This window comes from Dipodomys merriami, unplaced genomic scaffold, assembly GCF_024711535.1.
Source record: "Dipodomys merriami isolate MVZ:Mamm:240054 unplaced genomic scaffold, mDipMer1.0.p SCAF_663, whole genome shotgun sequence".
NCBI lineage: Eukaryota > Metazoa > Chordata > Mammalia > Rodentia > Heteromyidae > Dipodomys > Dipodomys merriami.
Window position 1 is genome coordinate 398,290 of NW_027206250.1, and position 24,103 is coordinate 422,392.

Genomic DNA, 24,103 nt, shown 5'->3' on the forward strand with positions numbered 1-24,103 from the left:
GCCAAATAATAGCCTACAGTATTCCTGCCTAGGAGTCAGGACAAGTAGTTGAGTGCCTGAAAGAAGCAATGCATTCCTGGCATGGGAAGGGGTGGGAAAGACAAGAGCCCAGAGAGCAAACTGGCAGTCACAACATTTAACAACTTCTCCTTTGGGGAAACTGACCTCCTGCAAAGTGGTGGTGAGATAACACCTAGTGAATTTTCATATATGAAGGAAGTTGTCATGTCTCAGTACAAAACTCACTTGTAGTCAAAGAGAGGGTCATTCTTTTGTGTCCTCCATAGGTCCAGTCTCACTTATCTCCATCTTAGACTTTGCCCAGACTCTATTCCTACCAGAAGATCCCTAATGAGGAGAAAAGTGTGATCTCTTGGCTTCTGACTGGCTCTGTGGGAGCTGAGGCCACTTTTAGTTTTGAACCTGTTCCTCCTGACAAGGCTGTGGTGGGTGGTGGGAAAGCTCATTCTCTGAATTGTGCCCTAGTACCAAATCTCTTCAGAGAAAGCCAAGGAATTACAGATTCTGCTTGGGGCGGGGGGTGAGTTACTCCATTTCCAAAGAGTTCAATTAATATCTGATTCTGAGGCCAGGTGTAGGTCCTTCACCAGATCCTTCAAGCTGGAGTGGATGTTACCTCAGACTCCAGGCCATCCTCACATTTCTCCAGCTCTTTCTCATGAACAAAATGGTCATAGGAGTTGATTCAGAAACAAGGAGAAGTGAGAGTAGCAGAAGAATCATCAGAAGGGGGAGGAATTAGAAACTTTGGGTGAAAAAAGGGCTCAGAAAATCTAGGATCACTCACATCATTTGGGAATCACATCATAAGATTAGGGAATAAAAGTAATAAATTACTACCTAATTAGTAACTCCGCTGCTCTGACTACATTACAAGTGTTCTGTTCAAAGGTACTGTCCTAGCTCTATTTTGATGAGGAAAATGTAGCACATTCACAAAGTTCTGAGTATCTTCATAGCCAGGTTGTTCTTACTCTCTACTTTTCTGTTACTTTCCTTTGCTGGATTCTATCAATGACACTAGAAAGTGTTATCATCTTCAGACAAGTAATTACATTTTCTTTTAATCCATTTGTTATAAAAATAAAACAAATTATGGGGAAAACTATGTCTATGGTACATTTTCTTCCAAGGCATATTTATTTTATGTTTCATTTTTAAAACTTGAGTTTCATTTTTAAAACTTGAGGAAAATGTTTTGTTACTATTAGCACTAATTATTGCACCTGTTTTTGTATTTTTCCATGTCTGTATGTTTGTTATTAAGCTTCTAAAATTTTCTTTTCCCCCAACTGTTGCCTTCTTAAAATTTCTTCAAATTATAAACTATATATAATAGTCCTGTATATGTTCATTGATATATTTAAATTTTGATCTAATATCCACATATTATAGGTTATCTTCAAACTGTTGTAATTGCTCTGAAAATCTATATGGAGGTCCCTCATTAAAGCAAAAACACAATGCCACAAAACCCAGTGAAAATAGGATTAGGTATCTATCCAAAAATATTTAGCAATGATACAGTAGAAACATTCACTTCTCACTGGGCGCCGGTGCCTCACACCTGTAATCCTAGCTACTCAGGAGGCTGAGATCTGAGGATCGAGGTTCAAAGCCAGCCTGGGCAGGAAAGTCTGTGAAACTCTTATCTTCAATAAACCACCAGAAAACCGGAAGTGGCACTGTAGCTCTAGTGGTAAAGTACTCGCATTGAGCTGAAGAGGTGAGGGACAGCACTCAGACCCAGAGTTCAAGCCCATGACCGACAAAAAAAAAAAAAGCTGATAATGAGCTGAGCTGTTAGAGGTAGTTTCCCTAAAGATCTAAGAGCTAAAAGTGGAGAGGCAAACCCAGAGCTCTGCACTACATCAGTCCACCATGCCAATTGCTTCTACCATAGTACTAACTACCCAGTTTGCACACTCATGACCTTTTTACCCTGATTGTGCCCCACAATCCCTCACAACTTTTACTCTTTCATTTTGTCTATGCTTTCTTGTCCCTGCTAAACTCTTCTGGATGCCTGTATTAGCTACCCCAACCCTTGCAAAGCTGTTGCTGCTACCCAATTTCCTGCCACTTCAACTCAGTTATTACAGTCACAATTACCCTTTCCCTGGTATCCTAGTCTCTGCTACTCTTTTCTGCTACCCATAATTCATAACACCATTGTTCCAGCCACTTGACCCCTGACACCCTTGTCTCTGATACCACATTCCCAAACAAAACAAGGGAAGAGTGGGCACAGACAGTCGACTTGGGTACTCCTCTTGCAGGCACATTGGGACATTATTCCTCAGGTATTTAACACAAGGGACTTATTGGCGGTGGAAAGAAATGAGGTTACTCAGAGGTGACTAATATCCAAGGATATCAACTGACAACTTGTTGCTAGGAAAAGAAAGCCCTAAGGTGAAAGTTAATGAGAAAAAGTTTTACAAAGATATTGGGGATGATGCAATAGGTTTAGCTTAGTCCCTTCTACTAGTGATCTGAATTATTTTTTGACATAGATATGTAACTACTTTGCATTTTAAAAATTATATGAAGATGCATCTTTGTGTGGTATTTATATTAATTTATGAAATAGTTGCATATGATCACATTAATGATATTCAATATTTTATGTTCAATGTTATGCTCATGAGGCTGCCTTTGGCAATATGAATTGAGCTCTCTAACAACAAATGGAATTTCATTGTCAAATACTACAAGGAGATTACTGATGCTAGTACCAAAATGAAAGCTGGAACAAAAAAACTGAAGAAAGCTGCAAGTTTGATGGGAAGGGGTCAGTGGTAAGGGCTATGATGAAAGAGAAATTTTTCACCATGGAATCTTGGAAGAATAGAATGTGTTTTGTTGAATTACTTAGCTTTTTAAACCTTCTTAGAAAGCAGAACATTATTTTTATTCTTGCTTTTTGGTAGCTGTTTAATGAATGGTTTAACAAAAAAATTATCAAAATGACTGAAAATTAAATGATGTGAATTATCAGATTAACATTATACCTAAAGTTGCCCTGAGATGCAGGAAGATTGGATTCTTTTCTATTAAATTAATGGAATAAACTTCCTTTTGAATGGTTGGACAGTCCATGACACTTGTTCCAAAACAAGAAAAGATACTGGAGAGAAAAAAAAAGAGGAAGGAGACTCAACGAAGCTGAAATTAGCATGTTCTCATTTGGAGTTTAATGGGTTTTTTCTACAAAGAATAAGAATTTCATCTTAACATAATAATTTCAAAATGGATGTGCTACAGGATAGCTTGTAAATGTAATATTTAATGCTGTTGAATTACTTGAAGACAAATGTTTACAGAAAACTTTAAATTCCAGAAAAACTGTAATGTTCCAATAAACACCTGGAAGAAATATAATTTAAAAATTCATGGTTCAAAGCAAACCCTGGCAGGAAAGTCTGTGAAACACTTATCTCCAAACAGGAAGTGGCACTGTGTCTCAAGTGGAAGAGGGCTTCTCTTGAGCTGAAGAACTTAGGGATATGTTAAAACCCAGTCCCTGAGTTCAAGCCCCAAGACTGACAAAAAGAAATTAAAAAAAAATTAAAGCATTAGGGATGGGAAGGAGACTCAGTAGTAGAGTGCTTGTCTTGCATGAATGAGGTCCTGGTTTCAATTCCTTTGCACCACATAAGCAGAAAAAACTGGAAGTGGTGCTGTGGCTCAAGTGATATAGCCTTGAGCTGAAGAGCTCAGGGACAGTGCCCAGACCCAAAGTTCAGGCCCCCTACCAACAACAACAACAAAAAAAATTAAAGCATCAAACAATCCGAAGAGGTTGTCCAGAATAATGAGTGCCGCATTATCCGTTTACATGACTTAGTGACTTGAAACCTAGTTTACCAGGGGAGGTGGTGGGCAATTTGTGTCTTTGCCAAAACCTGCGAAATTATTTTGTACTTTCCCAAGGAGGGACAAAACAGGGAATGGGGGGAGGAGGATAGGTGTTTGGGGGCCTTGCCTTTTGGTTCAGTGATTGTTTTCTGGAGTCAAATTCAGAGAAATCCTGCTTGCAATCCTAGTTGCATGGGGAATGAAGAAGCCAAGCCCTGGAATTGGACTTTGCACTGTCCTTGGCCCGGTTCCAACCACCACTGGATAATCCAAGTCCCATTTCAGGAACAAGATGCCTTGAAGACTACTGATCCACTGGGCAGGTGGACCTAACCACAGCCAGGAAAGGCAAAAAATTCAATGCCGAGGGCATCACTGGAAATCTACAACAGGCAGAGATTTTTAAATATATTTTATTGTAAAAATACTGTACAGAGGGGGTTCAGTTACATGAGTAGGGTAATGAGTACATTTCCTATCGAGCATTGTTACCTCCTCCTTGGTTTTTCCCCTACCATCCCTTCCCTCCCCACCTCTCCAACTCCTCCCTCCTCAATCCCTGCCTGACATTGTAAATTCATTTTCTACATAGTGTCCTGTACATCTCTTCATCACAATGGGTCAACCTGCAGCCCCATTTAAGCATTTTGTTATATCCTTCCACTCCCCAAATCACAAAAGTAAATATAGAAGATGCAGAACATTGGAATCAAATACAGTGAAAACAGGGATTATACCGTGGGGAGATGAACCTACAAAAGAATCACATACTGCATTATAAGTATATTAAAAACAAAACCAAGACTGATTTGGGGTATATTTCACTTAACATCATCTTATGTGGTCATAATAACATAACTTTTTATCTTTTCTGCTTGTCCTAGACATGTACTAGTCCTTGCAAATAAGGGAAAGCATGGGACCTATGTTTCTCTGGGCCTGGCTTACTTCACTTAATATAATTTTTAACAAGTCTTTCCATTTCCTAACAAATGGGGCATTGTCATTCCTTCTATTGGAGGCATAGAATTCCATTTTGTGTGTGTGTGTGTGTGTGTGTGTGTGTGTGTGTGTGTGTGTGTGTGTGTGTGTGTCACATTTTCTAGATCCATTCATCTACTGAGGGGAATCGGGTTTGGTTCCATATCATAACTATAGTGAGTAATGCTGCAACAAACATGGTTGTGCTGGTAAAATGACCTTGTTTGTGATCATTTGGGTAAATGCCCAAAGGTGGGATTGCTGGGTCATAGGGAGCTCTAAGTGGAGTCTTTTGAAGAATTTCCATACTGCTTTCCAAAGTCGTTGAACAAGTTTACACTCCCACTAACAATGCAGTAGGGTTCCCGCCAGCATCTGTAATAATTACATTTCTTTTTTTTTAAATTTAATTTTATTTTATTTGTGAACATACTGTACAGAGGGGTTACAATTACATGGGCAGGATAATGCGTACATTTCTTACCAAGCATTGCAGCCTTCTCCTTTGTTTACCCTTCACATCCCTTCCCAGCTTCCCCCCTCCCCCCCAATACCAATCCTTCTCCTCCCCCACCCCCCCCATTGTAAAGCTCGTTTTGGACATGACAACTTGTACTTCTCATTGTTGCAACAGGTCCACCTGTATCTTTAAACAACTGGTGATTACATTTCTTGATTATAGACATTCTAACTGGAATGATGTGCGATCTCAATGCTGTCTGATTTGCATTTCTTTTATGGCTAGAAAAGTTGAGCATTTCTTCATGTGTCTAATGGGCATTTTCATTTCCTCTTCAGAGAAATCTCTCTTTAAATCTTTAGCCCATTGAGTTATCCGGCAGTTGTTTCTTTGATGATTTGTTGTTGGGGAATTTAATTTTTTGAGTCCTAAGTATATTTTAGATATAAGACCATGTCCATTTTATGACTCATGAAGATCTTCGCCCAGTACGTGGGCTGTCTACAGTTCTTGTTAGCTTTGACCTTTGCCTTGCAGAAGCTCTGCAGTTTCAAGCAATCCCATTTGCCCAACCTTTCTTTGATTTGTTTTATTTCTTGTTCTCTATTAAGAAAATTTCGGTGTGTGCTAAAGAGCCCTAGAGTTTCTCCTATTCCTTCATGTAATGTTTTCACGGTGTCTGCTTTTATTTTGAGGTCTTCTGTCCATTTGGAGTTGATTCTGGTGCAGGGCAATATATACGGATCTAGTTTAGTTTTTTTTTTTAATTTTATTTTATTTTATTTGAGAACATACTGTACAGAGGGGTTACAATTACATTGGCAGGATAATGCATACATTTCTTACCAAGCATTGCAGCCTCCTCCTTTGTTTACCCTTCACCTCCCTTCCCAGCCTCCCCCCTCCCCCCCACCCAATCGTACCCCCCTCCCCCCCACACCGACATTGTAAAGCTTGCTTTGACATGACATTTTGTAGTTCTCCTTGTTGCAACAGGTCCACCTGAATCCTTAAACGACTTGTTTGTCCCCATCTCCTCCACATGTTATACTGACATCAAATAAAGTGAAAGCGGGGGTTACACTGTGGGGGAGGGACATATAAAGCAACAAAGAAATAATCTTATAAATGCATTAGAAACACATACATGAAAGAAACGAAAACATTAAAATACATATTTAAGGGTTCGTTTTCCTAACATCACATTATCTGACCTTTTCCGCTTGACTCATACCTATACTAGATATTGCAAATAAGGGAAACCATGGGACCTATGCTTCTTTGGGCCTGGCTTACTTCACTTAATATAATTTTTTCCAAGCCTTTCCATTTCCTAACAAATGGGGAAATGTCATTCTTTCTGTCATTCTTTCTGATGGAGGCATAGAATTCCATTTTGTATATATAACACATTTTCTTGATCCATTCATCTACTGAGGGGCTTCTGGGTTGGTTCCATATCTTAGCTATGGTAAATAATGCTGCAATAAACATAGTTGTGCTGGTAGCTTTAGTGTGGTCTTGTTTGTATACATTTGGGTAAATGCCCAAAAGTGCGATTGCTGGATCATAGGGGAGATCTATGTGAAGTCTTTTGAGGAACCTCCATACTGCTTTCCAAAGTGGTTGAACAAGTTTACATTCCCACCAACAATGAAGTAAGGTTCCTTTCTGTCCACATCCCCTCCAGCATCTGTTGTTAGAGTTCTTGATTTTTGCTGTTCTAACTGGAGTGAGGTGATATCTCAATGTTGTTTTGATTTGCATTTCTTTTATGGCTAGGGATGTTGAACATTTCTTCATGTGTCTATTGGCCATCCTTCTTTCTTCTTCAGAGAAGCTTCTCTTTAAGTCTTTCGCCCACTTATTTATTGGGCAGTTGTTTCTTTGAGGATTTGTTGTTGGGTCGTTTAATTTTTTGAGTTCCAAGTATATTTTAGATATGAGACCCTTGTCCATTGTATGGCTAGTAAAGATCTTCTCCCAAACGGTGGGCTTTCTATTGATCTTACTAGCTATGTCATTTGCCCTGCAGAAGCTCTGCAACCTTATGCAATCCCATTTGTTCAACCTTTCTTTGATTTGTTGTGTCTCCGGGTCTCTATTCAGAAAATTTCGGCCTGAGCCAAGGAGACCTAGGGTTTCTCCTATTCCATCCTGTAATGTTTTCAGAGTGTCTGCTTTGAGTTCAAGGTCTTTGATCCATTTGGAGTTGATTCTGGTGCAGGGTGATATATAAGGATCTAGCTTTAGTTTTCTACAAGTAGTTAACCAATTTTGCCAGCACCATTTACTGAAGAGGCTGTCTTTCTTCCATTCTATTGTTTTAGCTTCCTTATCGAAGATTAGATGGCTATAGGTCTGTAGGTTCATTTCTGGGTTTTCAATTCTATTCCATTGGTCCTGAGGTCTGTTCTTATGCCAATACAAAGCTGTTTTGATTACTATGGCTTTATAGTAGAGTTTGAAATTTGGTATTGATATTCCTCCAGCAGTGTTCTTTCCGTTGAGAAGTGTTTTTGCTATTCGGGGTCTTTTATTGTTCCATATGAATTTTTGGATTGCCTCTTCTATTTCCTTGAAGAATGAGGGTGGAATTTTGATAGGTATTGCATTGAATTTGTAGATAGCCTTGGGAAGTATTGCCATTTTCACGATGTTAATCTTGCCAATCCAGGAGCATGGGAGGTTTTGCCATTTTTTAAGTTCTGTGTTGATTTCCTTTTTCAAGATTTTAAAGTTTTCATCATAGAGGTCCTTCACTTCTTTAGTTAAGTTAATTCCTAGGTATTTTATTTTTTGTGGGGCTATTACAAATGGAGTTGCTTTCCTAATTTCAGCCACACTTTTCTCATTGTTGGCATACAGAAAAGCCATTGATTTTTGGGGGTTAATTTTATAACCTGCTACTTTGCCAAAGTTTTGAATCAGCTTGAGTAATTTGGGAGTGGAGTCTATGGGATTCTTTAAATACAAGATCATGTCATCTGCAAAGAGGGAGAGTTTTATTTCTTCTTTCCCTCTTTGGATCACATTTATGTCTGCATCTTGTCTTATTGCTGTAGCTAGGCATTCTAATACTAGATTGAAGAGAAGTGGAGAGAGTGGGCATCCTTGTCTTGTTCCTGAGTTAAGAGGAAATGGCTTTAGTTTTTCACCATTGAGTATAATGCTGGCTGTAGGTTTGTCATATACACTCTTTATTGTATTGAGGAATGTTCCATGAATTCCTAATTTTTCCAAAACCTTCATCATAAAGGGGTGTTGGATCTTGTCGAATGCTTTTTCTGCGTCTATTGAGATAACCATGTGGTTCTTGTTCTTGCTCCTGTTGTTGTGATGAATAATATTAATTGATTTGCGTATATTGAACCAGCTTTGCATCCCTGAAATGAATCCTGTTTGATCGTGGTGTATGATTTTTTGGATGAATTGTTGAAGTGGATTGGCCAAAATTTTGTTGAGAAGTTTTGCATCAATGTTCATCAAAGAAATGGGTCTATAGTTCTCGTTCTTTGATGAGTCCCTGCCTGGTTTTGGGATGAGGGTTATGATGGCTTCATAGAATGTGTTCGGTAGTGAGCTTTCTCTTTCAATTTCATTGAAGAGTTGGAGGAGAATTGGTGTGAGCTCTGCTTTGAAGGCCTTGTAAAATTCCGCTGTAAAACCATCTGGTCCTGGACTTTTCTTAGCTGGGAGGTCTCTTATTGCTGTTTCTATTTCAATGCTTGATATGGGCCTGTTAAGGTAGTTTAACTCATCTTGGTTTAGTTTTGGCATGTCAATATTTGCTAGGAAGAGGTCCATTTCTGTCAAGTTGTCGAACTTATTAGCATAAAGTTTTGAGAAGTATTCCCTTATAATGTTCTGAATCTTGGTTGTTTCCGTGGTGATGTTTCCATTCTCATCTCTGAGTTTATTAATTTGGGTGTGTTCTCTTCTTTTTTTGATAAGATTTGCTAAGGGTCTGTCAATTTTGTTAAGTTTTTCAAAGAACCAACTCTTTGTTTTGTTGATTCTTTCTATAGTTTTTTTGGATTCTAATTCATTTAATTCTGATTTAATTTTGATTATTTCTTTCCGTCTACTGGATTGGGCTTTATCTTGCTGCTCTTTTTCAAGGAGGTTTAGATGTGTCATTAAATTGCTAGTTTCAGATCTCTCCAATTTGTTGATGTAGGAGCTCAGAGCTATAAACTTGCCTCTGAGTACTGCCTTTGCTGTGTCCCAGAGGAGCTGGTAATTTGTGTGTTCATTTTTGTTTAATAGCATGAACATTTGAATTTCCTTTCTAATCTCTTCCATGACCCACTCTTGATTCAGCAGTGTGTTGTTCAGCCTCCATGTGATACCGAACTTTCTTTGGTGGCTTTTGGTGTTGAGTTCTAATTTTATTCCCTTGTGGTCAGAGAGAATGCAGGCTATAACTTCAATGTTTCTGAATTTAGACAAGTTTGCTTTGTGGCCTAGAATGTGGTCTATTTTAGAAAACGTTCCATGTGCTGCTGAGAAGAACGTGTATTCTGATGCTGCTGGGTGAAATGTTCGGTAAATGTCTGTTAAGTCTAGTTGATCTATGCAGCTGTTTAGATATGCGGTTTCTCTGTTGAGTTTTTGCCGAGTTGATCTGTCTAGTGGGGAGAGTGGTGTGTTAAAATCCCCAACAATTAATGTCTTTGGATCTATATGGGATTTGAGGGAAAGTAGTGTTTCTTTGATAAATTTGGGTGCTCCATTGTTTGGCGAATAGATGTTTAGAATTGTAATATCCTCCTGAAGGAGAGATCCTTTAATTAGTATGTAGTGACCTTCTTTATCTCTTCTCACGATTTTTAATTTGAAGTCTATTTTATCTGATATTAGGATTGCAACTCCCGCCTGTTTATGAGGGCCGTTTGCTTGGTAGATTTTGTTCCAGCCTTTAACATTGAAAATGTGTTAGTTTAACAGTTGTTTAACCAATTTTGCCAACACCATTTACAGAAAAGGCTATCTTTTTTCCACTCTATTTTTTTAGCTCCCTTTTCAAAGATTAGGTGGCTATTGGTCAGTGGATTCATTTCTGAGTCTTCAGTCCTTTTCCATTGGTCCTCAGGTTTGTTGTTGTGCCATTATCAAGCTGTTCTTATGACTGTGGCTTTTTAGTCGAGTTTGACATCTGGAACTGATATTGCTTCAGCACTGTTCTTTCTGCTAAGGATTGACAAACCTACAGCCAGCATTATAGTTAATGGCAAAAAGTTAAAATCATTTCTTACAAATTCAGGAATGAGGGGCTGGGAATGTGGCTCAGTGGTAGAGCGCTTGCCTTGCATGCATGAGGCTCTGGGTTCCATGTCTCAGCACCACATAAGCAATAAGAATAAAAGCCGGAAGTGGTGCTGTGGCTCAAGTGGTAGAGCGCTAGCCTTGAGCTGAAGAGCGGCGGGACAGTGTCCAGGCCCAGAGTTCATGCCCCACGACTGGGGCATGAAATAAATAATTAAAATAAATTCAGGAATGAGATAAGGATGTCTGCGCTGTCCACTCCTCTTCAAATTAGTATTAGAATGCTAGCTGGGGCAATAAGACAAGATACAAACTTAAAGGGGATCCAAATAGGGCAAGATGAAGTAAAACTATTCCTCTTTGCAGATGACATGATCTTGTATTTAAAGAACCTCATGGACTCCACTCCCAAGTTACTTGAGCTGATCAGAAACTTTGGCAAACTAGCAGAATATAAAATTAACCCTCGGAAATCAATGGCTTTTCTGTATTCCAATAACGATAAGAGTGAGGCTGAAAATAGGAAAGCAATACCTTTTTAATATTCACAAAAAATACAATAGCAAGGAGTTAACTTAAGAGGTGAAGGACCTCTATGATGGAAACTTTAAAAACCTGAAAAAGAAAATGAAAGCAGAACTAAGGAAGTGGGAAACCTCCCACGCTCCTAGATTGGGAAGATTAACATCATGAAAATGGCAATACTGAAAAAGGCTATTTCCAAATTCAATGTGATACATATCAATATCCCAATCTCACTTTCAATGAAATAGAAGAAGCAATCCAAAAATTCATATGGAAGAATAAAAGACCCCGAATAGCAGAGAGAATTTTTGTGATTCTCATTTTGTATTACTACTTTCATTCTACAAAGTAATCTATGGATTTTAACTTTCTTCCCTCCCTTTGGATAAACCTCACAAAAACCCTGCCTCTAGCTCCCAAGACACCTAACTCTTAGGTCTGGACAATTGTTCCTAGATAGTGAATTACTTAGTTGTATTTTGAACGCATAAAACATGCATATAAAACTAGCACATTTTGATCTCATGAGAAAACTGCCTTTTTCCCTCTCTCAAATTCATTTCCTGATAGGCATTTTTAGAAAGAATCTATTTTCTTTTTTAGATGAAAGGCTTGTAGGAAACTATGTTTATAATCTGGCTCTTCCTCCTGTACCTCAACACCTAAAACACAAATTTCACAAAGCATTTATAAGAAACAATACAAAAACCAAAACACTGGGAAATGCTCAGATGCAGAAAGTTTTACAAAACCCAGAATATAACTCTGCTGTCTGAGGCCGGGGCTCTCTGTGTAAATTAACAAACCCCAAAAGAGCAGCCAAGAGTACCAGACATGAGTGTCTCTGGCTGATACTCCATGGACAAGGAGCATGGAGGGGCATCCTGAGCCTGCAGGAGAGTGTCTGGAGGAAAGTTTCCCTGCCAGCCTGAGTACAAAAGTTGGCATCACCCCACCTGGGCCTGTATTTCTTGTCTTCTCCCCACAGCTGAGAACAATCGTCCCCTACTCCATGGAGGATACTGTACAAGCTGATCCCCAGAGCGGCTTCTGTTTTGTCTGCAGTCCTTCCTAGGTGGGTCCCCCCTCCCACCGTGTGTGTGTGCTCTCAGGGGCTGATCCTTAGGGCCCAGGCCCATGGGGCTTGTGGGTATTATATGTGGGTCAGTGGCACTGTGTCATTCACACAGCAGCTTCCCTAGTCCAACAGCAGGTACACCCTGCTATTCTCCCACAGTCTCAGGTGAGGTGCCCAGAAGCACCCGTGTTGGGTAGGCTGCCACTAGGCTCCTACTTCATCAGAGGGGCCAGATGAAGTGGCTGCTGACTGAATTACTAATTATTTTATGGAGCAGTTATAAACAAATTGATACATATTACTGTATGATATATAATGCTATATCCTTGAGTCTCTAGTCTACAAAATCATTGAACTTGATACTAGCAAGAATGTATTTTATTTTATGTGTTTATAAGCCCATAATGGCAAACTGAAATGAAAGTACAACAAAACTCTTCTCCAAAAAACACATTCTAAAATCACAGAATTTGAAAAAAATTGTATGTAAGTGCAAATGAAATTATACTAGGATAGTAAAATACACACAAAAATATTACATTCGTTACATTCAAAAGTAAAATAAGTAAGTACAGAAAGAATTCCTACTGGATAAAAAATATTACAATGCTTAACAGGTAGAAGTGATATAGGTTATATGTTTCCTTTTTATAAAACTTATTTATATCTTCCTGTTCTGTTTATCTTAGTGAAGGAAAATGTTAGAAAGCAGAAATTATATGTGGCATCTCTTACTTCCAGTACTACAAAGGAGAGTGGCACTTCCTAATGGGAGTCCTGGGATGACACCCACACCCAGCTCATGTAGACCCATCAGAGGTCCCTGTGGTGACCCTGAGGGGGTCTGGAAAACCGCACTGCTGTTGCAGCAGGTGCAGTATTTGTTGTGGTGGGCTGCATCCAACAAAGCTCCATCAGTGACCAGACCAAGCAACCCAGCCTCAGGTGCCAAAGCCAGGAGGTAAGGCAGGGCAGACTCCAAGTCCTGCCTTCCATGTGTGTGGCCTGCATTGCCAAGGCCAGACCCATTCCTGCTTTGGATACCAATGAGGGTAGAGGATGAGCCCATTGCTGCCAAAGGGAGCATCCCCGGAATGGCACCCAGAGCTGGGCCCATGTGGACCAGAAGGACAATGGAGGAGGCTATACAGCAAAGCCAAAGGGGCTTTGATTCCCCAGTGCTGCAGCTGGTGCACTGCAAGTCCATGCTCCTCTGGCACTGATGGGCATATGCAGGGATGGCACCTTACCCGAGATCACAGGGACCAGAAAATGGAGGTCCGTGGGGACGCTGAAGGGGCTCCAGGGTGCTCAGCTGCCACAGCTGTCACAAGCCCGCTGGCAGAAGAGCCAGCACACGACTCTAATCCCCATTCTGCCCTAAAGTCTGAACCAAGGTTGGGCTGCCTGGCCCCAAGGGGGTGAATTGTCCACCAAGCCTTCCTTCTCTTGTGGACTGTGCAGTGTACAAGCATGGTGTTCTCCACCCCACACCCATGGGGGCAGGCAGTGACCCCACAACAGAGTCTCACTGGGATGGCACTTGCACCCAGGACCACCGAAGACCAGTACCAGCACACCTGGCAGAGGAGAGGGCAGCAGTGGACTCAACTCCAGCCCCATGGCTGCCAGATCCTGGGTGAAATGGAACAAGTGAGAATGGGAAGGGAGGTGGGCAGGGTGGGCAGGGCTCATCTGGCAATGGTAGGGACCATGCACACACACATCCCTTCACTGCACATCCACCACAAGGGAGGGGCCCCACTTCTCAACGGGTGACCTGAAGAGGCCCCACACCCACAAGGACTACATAAATGGAAGTTCACGTGGTGATATTGAAAGGGCTCCAGGGTACAGCCTTGCTCCTGCACTGATCAACTGGCACAAAAAAAAAAAAAAAAAAAAAAAAGGAAAAATGACCACTACACCTTTTCATCAATGATAACCTATTATACTTTCAAAACAGTTTTACTTTCCTCTTGTCCTATATTTTTGCATGGGGCCCTCTGAATTAACCAGAAATCTCCAGGATTTCTTCATGCACAGTAATACAAATAAATATAGCTTCTATTCTTTTTTGAATTAAGGGAGGTTGCATTTAGTTCTTTCCCATGTTTGATTCATGAAAAAGAAATCCTGAAGTGTATCTGTAAAACACAAAACTCAAGCTACCCAGAGAGAAATAATCACATGATTAGTGGTTCAAATGATATTTCATCTTTGCATTTCTTTAGAAAACTGCATACTTGGGGCTGGGAAGGTGGCTCAGTGGTAGAGCGCTTGCCTTGCATGCATGAGGCTCTGGGTTTGATTCCTCAGCACCACATAAGCAAAAAGAAAAAAGCCAGAAGTGGTGCTGTGGCTCAAGTGGTAGTGTGCTAGCCTTGAGCTGAAGAACTGAGGGACAGCGCCCAGGCCCAGAGTTCAGGCTCCACAACCGGACCACCCCCCAAAAAGAAAGAAAGAAAGAAAGAAAGAAAACTGCATACTACTTTCTACAATGAGAATATTAACCTGTATTTTGACCAAGAGAGTACAAAATTTCCTTTCCTCCACACTCTCACAACATTATTACCTTCTGAGTATTTCCAAGGGCAGGTTTTTCCTATGTGCAGTACCCCAGACTGGCCTTAGAATCAAATCCTCTTACTCCAACCCCCTAAATGCTTGGAATTACAAGCCTTTACCACCACACCTGACTCCTTTGATTTTGTTGATAAGAGTTATAATAGTTATGAAGTAGTATCATAGTAATTTTGAGTTGCATTTCTCTAATGACTTCTGTTCAGAAAGCATTAAGCCAGCATAGAAGTGGTATTAAACACAAATTTGTAAACCCACTGGTGATTTTCAGGGCTTTTTGGAAAGCAGGTCTATTCAGAACTTTCATCCATATTAAATCAAGTTTCTTGTTAATCTCATCTTTAATATCTCTATACAAAATGAATACTTAATTCAATATAGTAGAAAGGAAAAATTAAGCAACTCCTAACATTTTTCACTTTTCAATAAAATGATATTGCTTAAATCAATTTCTGTTTATGCTTGAGACTATACTACTTAATTTGGTTAGACCTTTTACAAAGCTTTATATACTTTATTTATTTTATGTTGATTGCCCTTTCCAAATCCTGCATGTCTAATTTTGGTTTCTTTCAGTCTCATGTAGTTCAGATTTCAAACCGAAGAATAAATGGAAGGAAACAAACAAACAAAAAAAGAGTTCCTCTCATCTGATGATGCCTCTACAAGAATGAGGAAAGAGTTCATCCTGCTAAGGATCTATGATAGAATTTCAAAAAGAGAATTCATTCTTCTAGGTTTTCCCTATCTTTGTGATGTACCTTAAATTATATAAAACAAAATACACTGCTCAGATACTCTTAGGTTTTATCAGTTTTGTACATTTTCATATGGACTTCACATCTGTCTACAACATTCCTTCTTTATAAATGTCCCTGATATTTTTACACTATCAAGACATAAGATAACCAGTTTGATTTACAGCATGAGAGTTATCCTCCTGGCTTCCTTGGAAGCAGAGCATGGTCAATAGATAACATTACTTCTGGTTGCTCACTTCATGTAATGGTTTCTGTAATACATTTTATTTAGTATTTAAAAAACCGTTGGCTAAACTCAAAAGCTCATTCATAGAAGTTTATGTTAAGTTTTTCACAAGTTTTAATTCTCTTAATTCTTAAGATAACATTTGCTATAATACTAATATTATTACCATTTAAGTGTTGGGAAAAATTGTAATTAAAGGCACTAAATGCATGGCCCAAATACACACAGTGAGGAAAAAAATGAGTCAAAGTTTCCAAAAGTCTTTCAGCAATTCAGAAAAGGTAGGTAAAATCTCACCATTCTCTTACACTCTAAATTCAATATTAATATTGCTCAAGAAGTAATAGCATAGCAATTATTGCCGATGATGATTGTTTTCTGTCACAATTTGTCTTCAACACAGACTGTGTTGGTAACATTGCGTTATCATGCACAGAATTGAGCTTATACATTGAGTTTCAAAGACAGCCAAATTTCTTCTGTACTACAGTTCCATTTTTCTTTTTAAAAAGTACCAAAACTTTTAAATATCATCACTTTCTGTCTTTTAAGAATCCAAAAGAGAAATAAATTCACATTTAATTTAATAAATTCACCTTTACTTTTAAAGCAAAGTGCTTTAAAAGTAGGAGATGATAAAAACAGGCCCCCATGAAGTAAATTTTCTTCTACTTTTAAAATTATTCTGAAAACCTTGTGCTGGTTGGTCACACCTGTAATCTTGTTTACTTGAGATATCTACTCAGGAGGCTGAGATCTGTGGATAAAAGTTGGAAGCCAATCAGGGCAAAATTATTTTTGAGATTATTTTTCAAAAAAATTTAATGAACTAGCAAAGAGCCAGGAGTGCAGATGTCGCTCACCAATCTAGAGAGGAAAGGCCTAGCAAGACCTTAAAGCCCTGAGTTCAAATTCTGAGCACTCCAACACACTTGTGTACCCATGTGCACACACACACACACATTTATTCAAAATACCCTCGTGTCAGTGTTTTGCATTAATTTATTTGTTAACAAGATTATATGGATAAAATAAGGGAAATAAACTCTTCAATCTCAGAACATTTTTATACATTTTTTATTTTAAAAATACTGCACAGAGGGGTTACATTTACATGAGCAAGGTAATGAGTACATTTCCTAACAAGCATTGTTACCTCCTCCTTTATTTTTCCCCCACCATCCCTTCTCTCCCACCTCCACAAGTACACTCCACTCCTCCTCTCTCCTTCCCCTACCTAAATTGTAAAATTCATTTTTCATCATAAGTCTTGTGCATCTCATTGTTACAATGGGTCAACCCATATCCCTATTTAAGCATTTTGTTGTTTTCTTCTTCTCCCCAAATTAGAGAAACGTATATACAAGATGTAGGCGCACCAACTTCAAATCCAGTGAAAAAAGGGGTTATAGCGTGGTTGAGGAACATATAAAGGAACAAAAAAAATCACATCGTACAGTATAAGTATGTTAGAAATAATAGCAAGATAGAATCACTTGTGTACCTATCTTGGTGTTCGTTTAGCTTAACATCATCTTATCTGGTCAAATGCACATAGCTTAAGACATTTTCTGATAATCCCGGACATATATTAGCTATTGAAAATAAGAGAAACCATGGGACCTATATTTCTTTGGAGTTGGCTTACTTCACTTAAAAATTTTTTTCCAAATCTTTCCATTTCCTAACAAATTGGGCAATGTCATTCTTTCTGATGGAGGCAGAACAAGCAATTGTATATATTTACCAGGTTTTCTTGATCCATTCATCTACTGAGGGGCATCTGGGTTGGTTCCATATCTTAGCTATGGTAAATAATGCTGCAATAAACATAGTTGTGCTGGTAGTTTTAGTATGGTCTTGTTTGTGATCCTTTGGGTAAATGAACAAAAGTGGGATTGCTGGGTCATAGGGGAGCTTTATGTGGAGTCGTTTGAGGAAACTCCATACTGCTTTCCAAAGTGGTTGAAGACTTTTACACTCCCACCAAGAATGCAGTAGGGTTCCCTGGTGGCCCCATCCCCTCCAGCATTTGTTGTTGTAAAAACATGGATTGCTTCACTAATTTTCAAGTCATCCTTGAGCAGGGGCCATGCTAATCTTCTCTGTATCATTCTGATGTTAGTGTATAGGCTGCCGGATTAAGCACAGAACATTTTTTATATAGAAGGTGTAATTCATTTTCTTAGTCAATTCCACAAAAAAGTAAGTTCAAAAGAATTGTCATGACCCGGAAGCACAACAAATCAAAGAAAGGTTGGACAAATGGGATTGCATAAGATTGCAGAGCTTCTGCAGGGCAAATGACATAGCTGGCAAGATCAATAGAAAGCCCACCGATTGGGAGAAGATCTTTACTAGCCATACAACGGACAAGGGTCTCATATCTAAAATATACTTGGAACTCAAAAAATTAAACCACCCAACAACAAATCCTCAAAGAATCAACTGCCCAATAAATAAGTGGGCGAAAGACTTAAAGAGAAGCTTCTCTGAAGAAGAAACAAGGATGGCCAATAGACACATGAAGAAATGTTCAACATCCCTAGCCATAAAAGAAATGCAAATCAAAACAACATTGAGATATCACCTCACTCCAGTTAGAACAGCAAAAATCAAGAACTCTAACAACAACAGATGCTGGAGGGGATGTGGACAGAAAGGAACCTTACTTCATTGTTGGTGGGAATGTAAACTTGTTCAACCACTTTGGAAAGCAGTATGGAGGTTCCTCAGAAGACTTCACATAGAACTCCCTTATGATCCAGCAATCCCACTTTTGGGCATTTACCCAAATGTTTACAAACAAGACCACACTAAAGCTACCAGCACAACTATGTTTATTGCAGCATTATTTACCATAGCTAAGATATGGAACCAACCCAGATGCCCCTCAGTAGATGAATGGATCAAGAAAATGTGGTATATATACACAATGGAATTCTATGCCTCCATCAGAAAGAATGACATTTCCCCATTTGTTAGGAAATGGAAAGGTTTGGAAAAAATTATATTAAGTGAAGTAAGCCAGGCCCAAAGAAGCATAGGTCCCATGGTTTCCCTTATTTACAATATCTAGTATAGGTATGAGTCAAGTGGAAAAGGTCAGATAATGTGATGTTAGGAAAATGAACCCTTAAATATGTATTTTAATGTTTTCGTTTCTTTCATGCATGTGTTTCTAATGCATTTATAAGATTATTTCTTTGTTGCTTTGTATGTCCCTCCCCCACAGTGTAACCCCCGCTTTCACTATATTTGATGTCAGTATAACATGTTGTGGAGATGGGGACAAACAAGTCGTTTAAGGATTCAGGTGGACCTGTTGCAACAATGAGAAGTACAAAATGTCATGTCAAAACCAGCTTTACAGTGTCGGTGTGGGGGGGGAGGGGGGTATAATTGGGTGGGGGGAGGGGGGTAAAATTGGGTGGGGGGAGGGGGGAGGCGGGGAAGGGAAGTGAAGGGTAAACAAAGGAGGAGGCTGCAATGCTTGGTAAGAAATGTATGCATTATCCTGCCCATGTAATTGTAGTCCCTCTGTACAGTATGTTCTCAAATAAAATAAAATACAATTAAAAAAAAAAAAAAGAATTGTCATGAAATTTTAGAATCATGCATTTCTTACATAAGCACACATTTTTGATGTTGGCATAATTTGTGGAGGGGAAGGGGAAAATGTTTAAATAGGGATACAGGTAGACCCATTGCAACAATGAAAGGAACTTTACAACTTTGGTATCTCTACTACTGCCATACCTGCAGATTGTAACTTCATTGCTTCTTTTGAGGTAAGTATCACTATGCCTGGGTCTGCTTGGACTGTGGTCCTCCTAACACAAGCAAAACACATAGCACCCATCAAATGGTTAGAGTTTCTGAAACTTCTTTTTTTTTTTTTTTTTTTTTTGGTCTGGGCTTGCCTGGAACTGCAATTCTCTAATCTCTGTTTTCTAAGTAGATAATATTACAGGTTTGAGCCACTTTATCCAGTAAAAGTATACAATTTCAAGATATCTTGATATTGCCTATATTTGTGCTTAACATATATAGCTAACCTTAATTTTCTCCCTCTTTTGTTTAGTACTCTGAGTTGAAAACATTGACTTTCTTGATATACATGGCTTTGTTTTGGGTGGAATCCCATCACAATCCAAAAAATCTTCCAAAAAGTTTATGTCAAGAATCATGGAAAAGAAGGCTTCAGGTTGGAAAGAAAACACTGATCCTTAACTTATAATTGCAGTATATTTATAGTGTTAGTCAATACTTTCTGAAGTATGAGAAGAGAAGGAAGACAGAAATGTGAAAGATGTCAGGTCTCTGTGGAATTTCTGTAGTTGTCACTTCATGTTATATTCTTCCTTAAAACTTGCTTTATTAAAAGCCTCTAGGTGGATATTTGTTGGACTGATTGGTAACCTTACCCAAGAAATGAAGCTGATTTTAGAAGGTTGATGATTTGGTAAATAAAGGAATGATGAAAATGAGAACAGATATTGTCACAGAATGAGCCGACAAGGTTCATTGCTGAACAGCAAAACAAAGCAGTTTCAAGTCTGATGATGCACATTGGAACATATATAGATAGATACATATATGTATACATATACAAACATACGTGAAAAAGTATATATGCAGTAGAATACAGAGAAAGTTTGTGTGACAAGTATTAAACTATATCAAACTGGTTGCAGGAAAGGTCCAGTAAAATATCAATAGTTTAGCATAGATTTTGCATAGATTTCTAAAGGATGAAAATTCTTCCCTCATTTTATACTTTACAAATATCCTTAGTATATTTTAAGTTTTTTATATTGTAGTTGGAACATGTATATAATGCTGAGAATTGGAATTACATAAAGTATGCAACATGAATAGGTCAGCCAGAATAGGAAAGTTCATTAGATTCTTATTTCCAATTAACCACCAGGAGAAAAGGAGTTCCAGTTCAGATTTTATGTAGAGCACTGGCCTTGAACACAAAACGACCAGTCAGGCCATGAGTTTAAGCCTTAAGATCTACAGAAACAAAAACACAAAATATAACTTGGAGTTAGATATTTTATAATGAAGCATTTTTATATACTCTACATTGTTAGAAAGACTAGATTTCTGTGTTAGCTTTATAACCTACCATAATAAATGATATTGTCCATTTATTAAACAGAAAGGCTCACTCAGATTTATAAGTTTGAAGGTTTCAGTGTATGTTCAGTCGGTTTTATTGTTTTGGTGGCCTGTGACAAGACAATGTCAAGGTGAGGAGTATGACAAAAAGAAATGTTTTTGACCTAGAATGATTAAAAGAGAAAAGAAGAAAGAAGATGAGAGTGCATGTTCTCATAGGTTTTATTCTGAAGAACTTAATCTCCAGAAGAACTATTCAGGTATTCTCCACAGTCTGGGAGGAAATGGAAAGTCATTTTTCTTTAACACATAGGTCTTTCTGGGGCATTGTAAATTCAAATGGCAACATCTTCACCAATGATAATGACTTGTCCAGGGGTGGAAGCAACTAGATATTGCTATAAATTCCAATCAGATCCTTTTTCTTCTCATACCATGAAAGCCTGCCACAATTCCCAATCAAATCCCATCAAAGATTCAAACATTAATGCTGTCCCAAAAGTTCTGTATGCAAACCCACGTACATTCACTTCATTTAAGATGGCAATAGTATATGAAAATTTTAAGTCTTCCATAGAAAAAAATTCATATTAAGTGAAGTAAGCCGGTACCAAAGAAACTTAGGTTCCATGGTTTCCCTTATTTGCAATAACTAGTATATGTCTGAGTCAAGCAGAAAAGGTCAGATAAGTTGATTTTAGGGAAGTGAACCCTAATATATGTATTCAAAGTTTTTTTCTTTCAGGTGATTGTTTCTACACATTTATAAGATTATTTCTTTGTTGCTTTGTATGTCCCTCCCCCATGGTATAACCCTGCTTTCACTGTATTTGAGGTTGGTATAATTTGTGGAAGGGAAGGAAAAAAACAAATCGTTTAAATAGGGGTACAGTTGGATCCTTTGGAACAATGAGATGTACAAGTCGTTATATGGAAAAACGAACTTTACAACTTTGGTGGGGGCAGGGAGGAGGATTGCGTGGAGAGGGAGGGGGTGGAAGGATGGGAAGGGAAGGGATGGGAAGGGGAAACCAAGGAGGAGACTACAATGCTTGATAAGAAATGTACTCATGGGCTAGGAAGGTGGCTCAGTGGTAGAGCGCTTGCCTTGCATGCTCAAGGCCCTGGGTTCGATTCGTCAGCACCACATAAGCAAAAAGAAAAAAGCCAGAAGTGGTGCTGTGGCTCAAGTGGTAGAGCACTAGCCTTGAGCTGAAGAGCTGAGGGACAGCGCCCAGGCCCCAAGACCAGACCCCACCCCCCCCAAAAAAAAAAGAAAGAAAAAGAAAAAAAAGAAATGTACTCATTATCTTGCCCATGTAATTGTAACCCCTCTGTACAGCGTTTTCACTATAAAAAAAAAGAAAATTTTAAGTCTTCCAATTACGTTGTCACCAAGGAAACAATTACAATATTTCCTTAAAAAATATCTAGATTGTAGAACACTTTAATCAGAAAATTGAAGGAGTATCCATTATAGGATTTAATTTAAATATTTGGTCACTGAAATGGATATTCTATATCCACAACTTAGAGCCCTTTCAAAATACATAATTACAAACCTCATCCATTACCATCTTCCGTGAAGACAGTCCTTGCTGAAAACAAACCAAATGTGGTAAACCAATTAAAATGTACGCCATTGTCAAATGCTGTTGTTTTAAAGCATGGAAGTGACAGCACAATTAATGCCAGTGAACAGCTGGTTCTAAGGAGTTTGGAAAGTGATTACTTTGTACTCTAGGTGGAAAAATCCACAGATGTTTCCGATTGTGCTTCGTTTTGGCATTTGTAAGATATATTTTGGAAAGCACAATGAATGAAAGCATGTTGTTTTATAAAGATTTGCTGGCTGACAAACTAGGGAAAGAAAACTTATTGAAATGTTTCAAATGAGAAGACAGACAATAGAGTGTGTAAAATGTGGTATGCAGCTTTAAATACAGACTGAAGCAAACCAAAGAATGGGAAAAAATTTTTCCTTAAATGCTTTCTGGGTATATTGTGCAATACACTATAATGATGAAATGATCATTTCTTTGGAAAAGTCATGAAAAAACACTGTCACCTGTTGAATTTCTTTATAAAGTGAATCTTAAATGACAAGAATGAAGAAATTTAAATATGTTAATAAAACATTATCAAGTATTACTTTAATTTTTGATTAAAAGTTAAATCAAACTGACAGACTATTAGTCCATTAAGATTAATGTTTCCTGTCATATGTTATTTTCTTTTTGTTCCTCTTTTATGGGTGGTGATTTTTTTTTCAGAAAGTCAACCTAGTCTTAACCATTACCCACAAAATTTATGCTGTCATAGAATCAGAAAGTTTTTTTTATTAAATTAAGACAATAGTAGGCTCATTTTATGCCAAACCAAAATATAAACACCAAAAACATTTTTCACTAAAAAAACACTCAAAAAATCATGAGGTTTTGGGGGAAGATGGAGGAGGAGAAGCTGGAGGGTAAACAAGCTCTTACATAGAAAGCAGTTTAAATGTTCCAGTCACACCAAGTGTGCCATCACAGTACAGAGAGTTTGGCCAAAGATGGAAAATCCAGGCAAGATGACAGATCTGAGCACTTGCCAGTAGCCACAGCTGAGGTGGCAGTAGGTACAGCGCCAGTGGCTATAGCCACCATACCTACAGAGAGAGTCCATGACAAAGGCCCCAGACGTGGCTGGTGAGCAGATTCTACTCAACACCAGCAAGAACTGACAAGGAGCAGATATCTTCATCCTGCAGATCACAGACCAGAGATGACCCAGGAACCAACACTCTTACATGAGTAGAATCCTGACATCCTTACTCCTTCTCAGGGATCAGAGGAGGGAAGGCCGCCCCTCTCCCACTACCAGAGATCTCCATCTATGTTACTGACCTCCCCAGGGCTGAGCAGCTAGCTCCAATTCAGGCCTTGGAAGAAAACAAAAGAGTCATTTAGTAGGTCACAGGAAGTAGACATGACCTGTCAGGCTCAGCTCCACACAGGGGAATGTCACCCCACCAAGCCAGTGGAGCCTCTGTGGAGTGATGTCCTTCACATGGTAAACAGAGCCAGAGGCTGCCCCTCCCTACAACAGCCTAGACAAACAATTGAAACTAAGTAAAAAAAAAAAAAAAACCCTGAGAATGGGTTCCATGAGTGTTTCAGGAGTTGCCCCTCAGGGAAAAGCTACCATTTTCTGAAAGGCCCCAACCC

At 38.8% G+C, this 24,103-nt stretch overlaps 1 non-coding gene across 1 annotated transcript; it reads right to left on the reverse strand.

Annotated features, from left to right (window-relative positions):
• Positions 1-17,806: 17,806 nt before the first annotated feature.
• On the reverse strand, positions 17,807-17,913 carry LOC138815736 (U6 spliceosomal RNA). The gene has a single exon (XR_011368445.1). It is a non-coding gene; the product is annotated as a U6 spliceosomal RNA (small nuclear RNA).
• Positions 17,914-24,103: the final 6,190 nt, after the last annotated feature.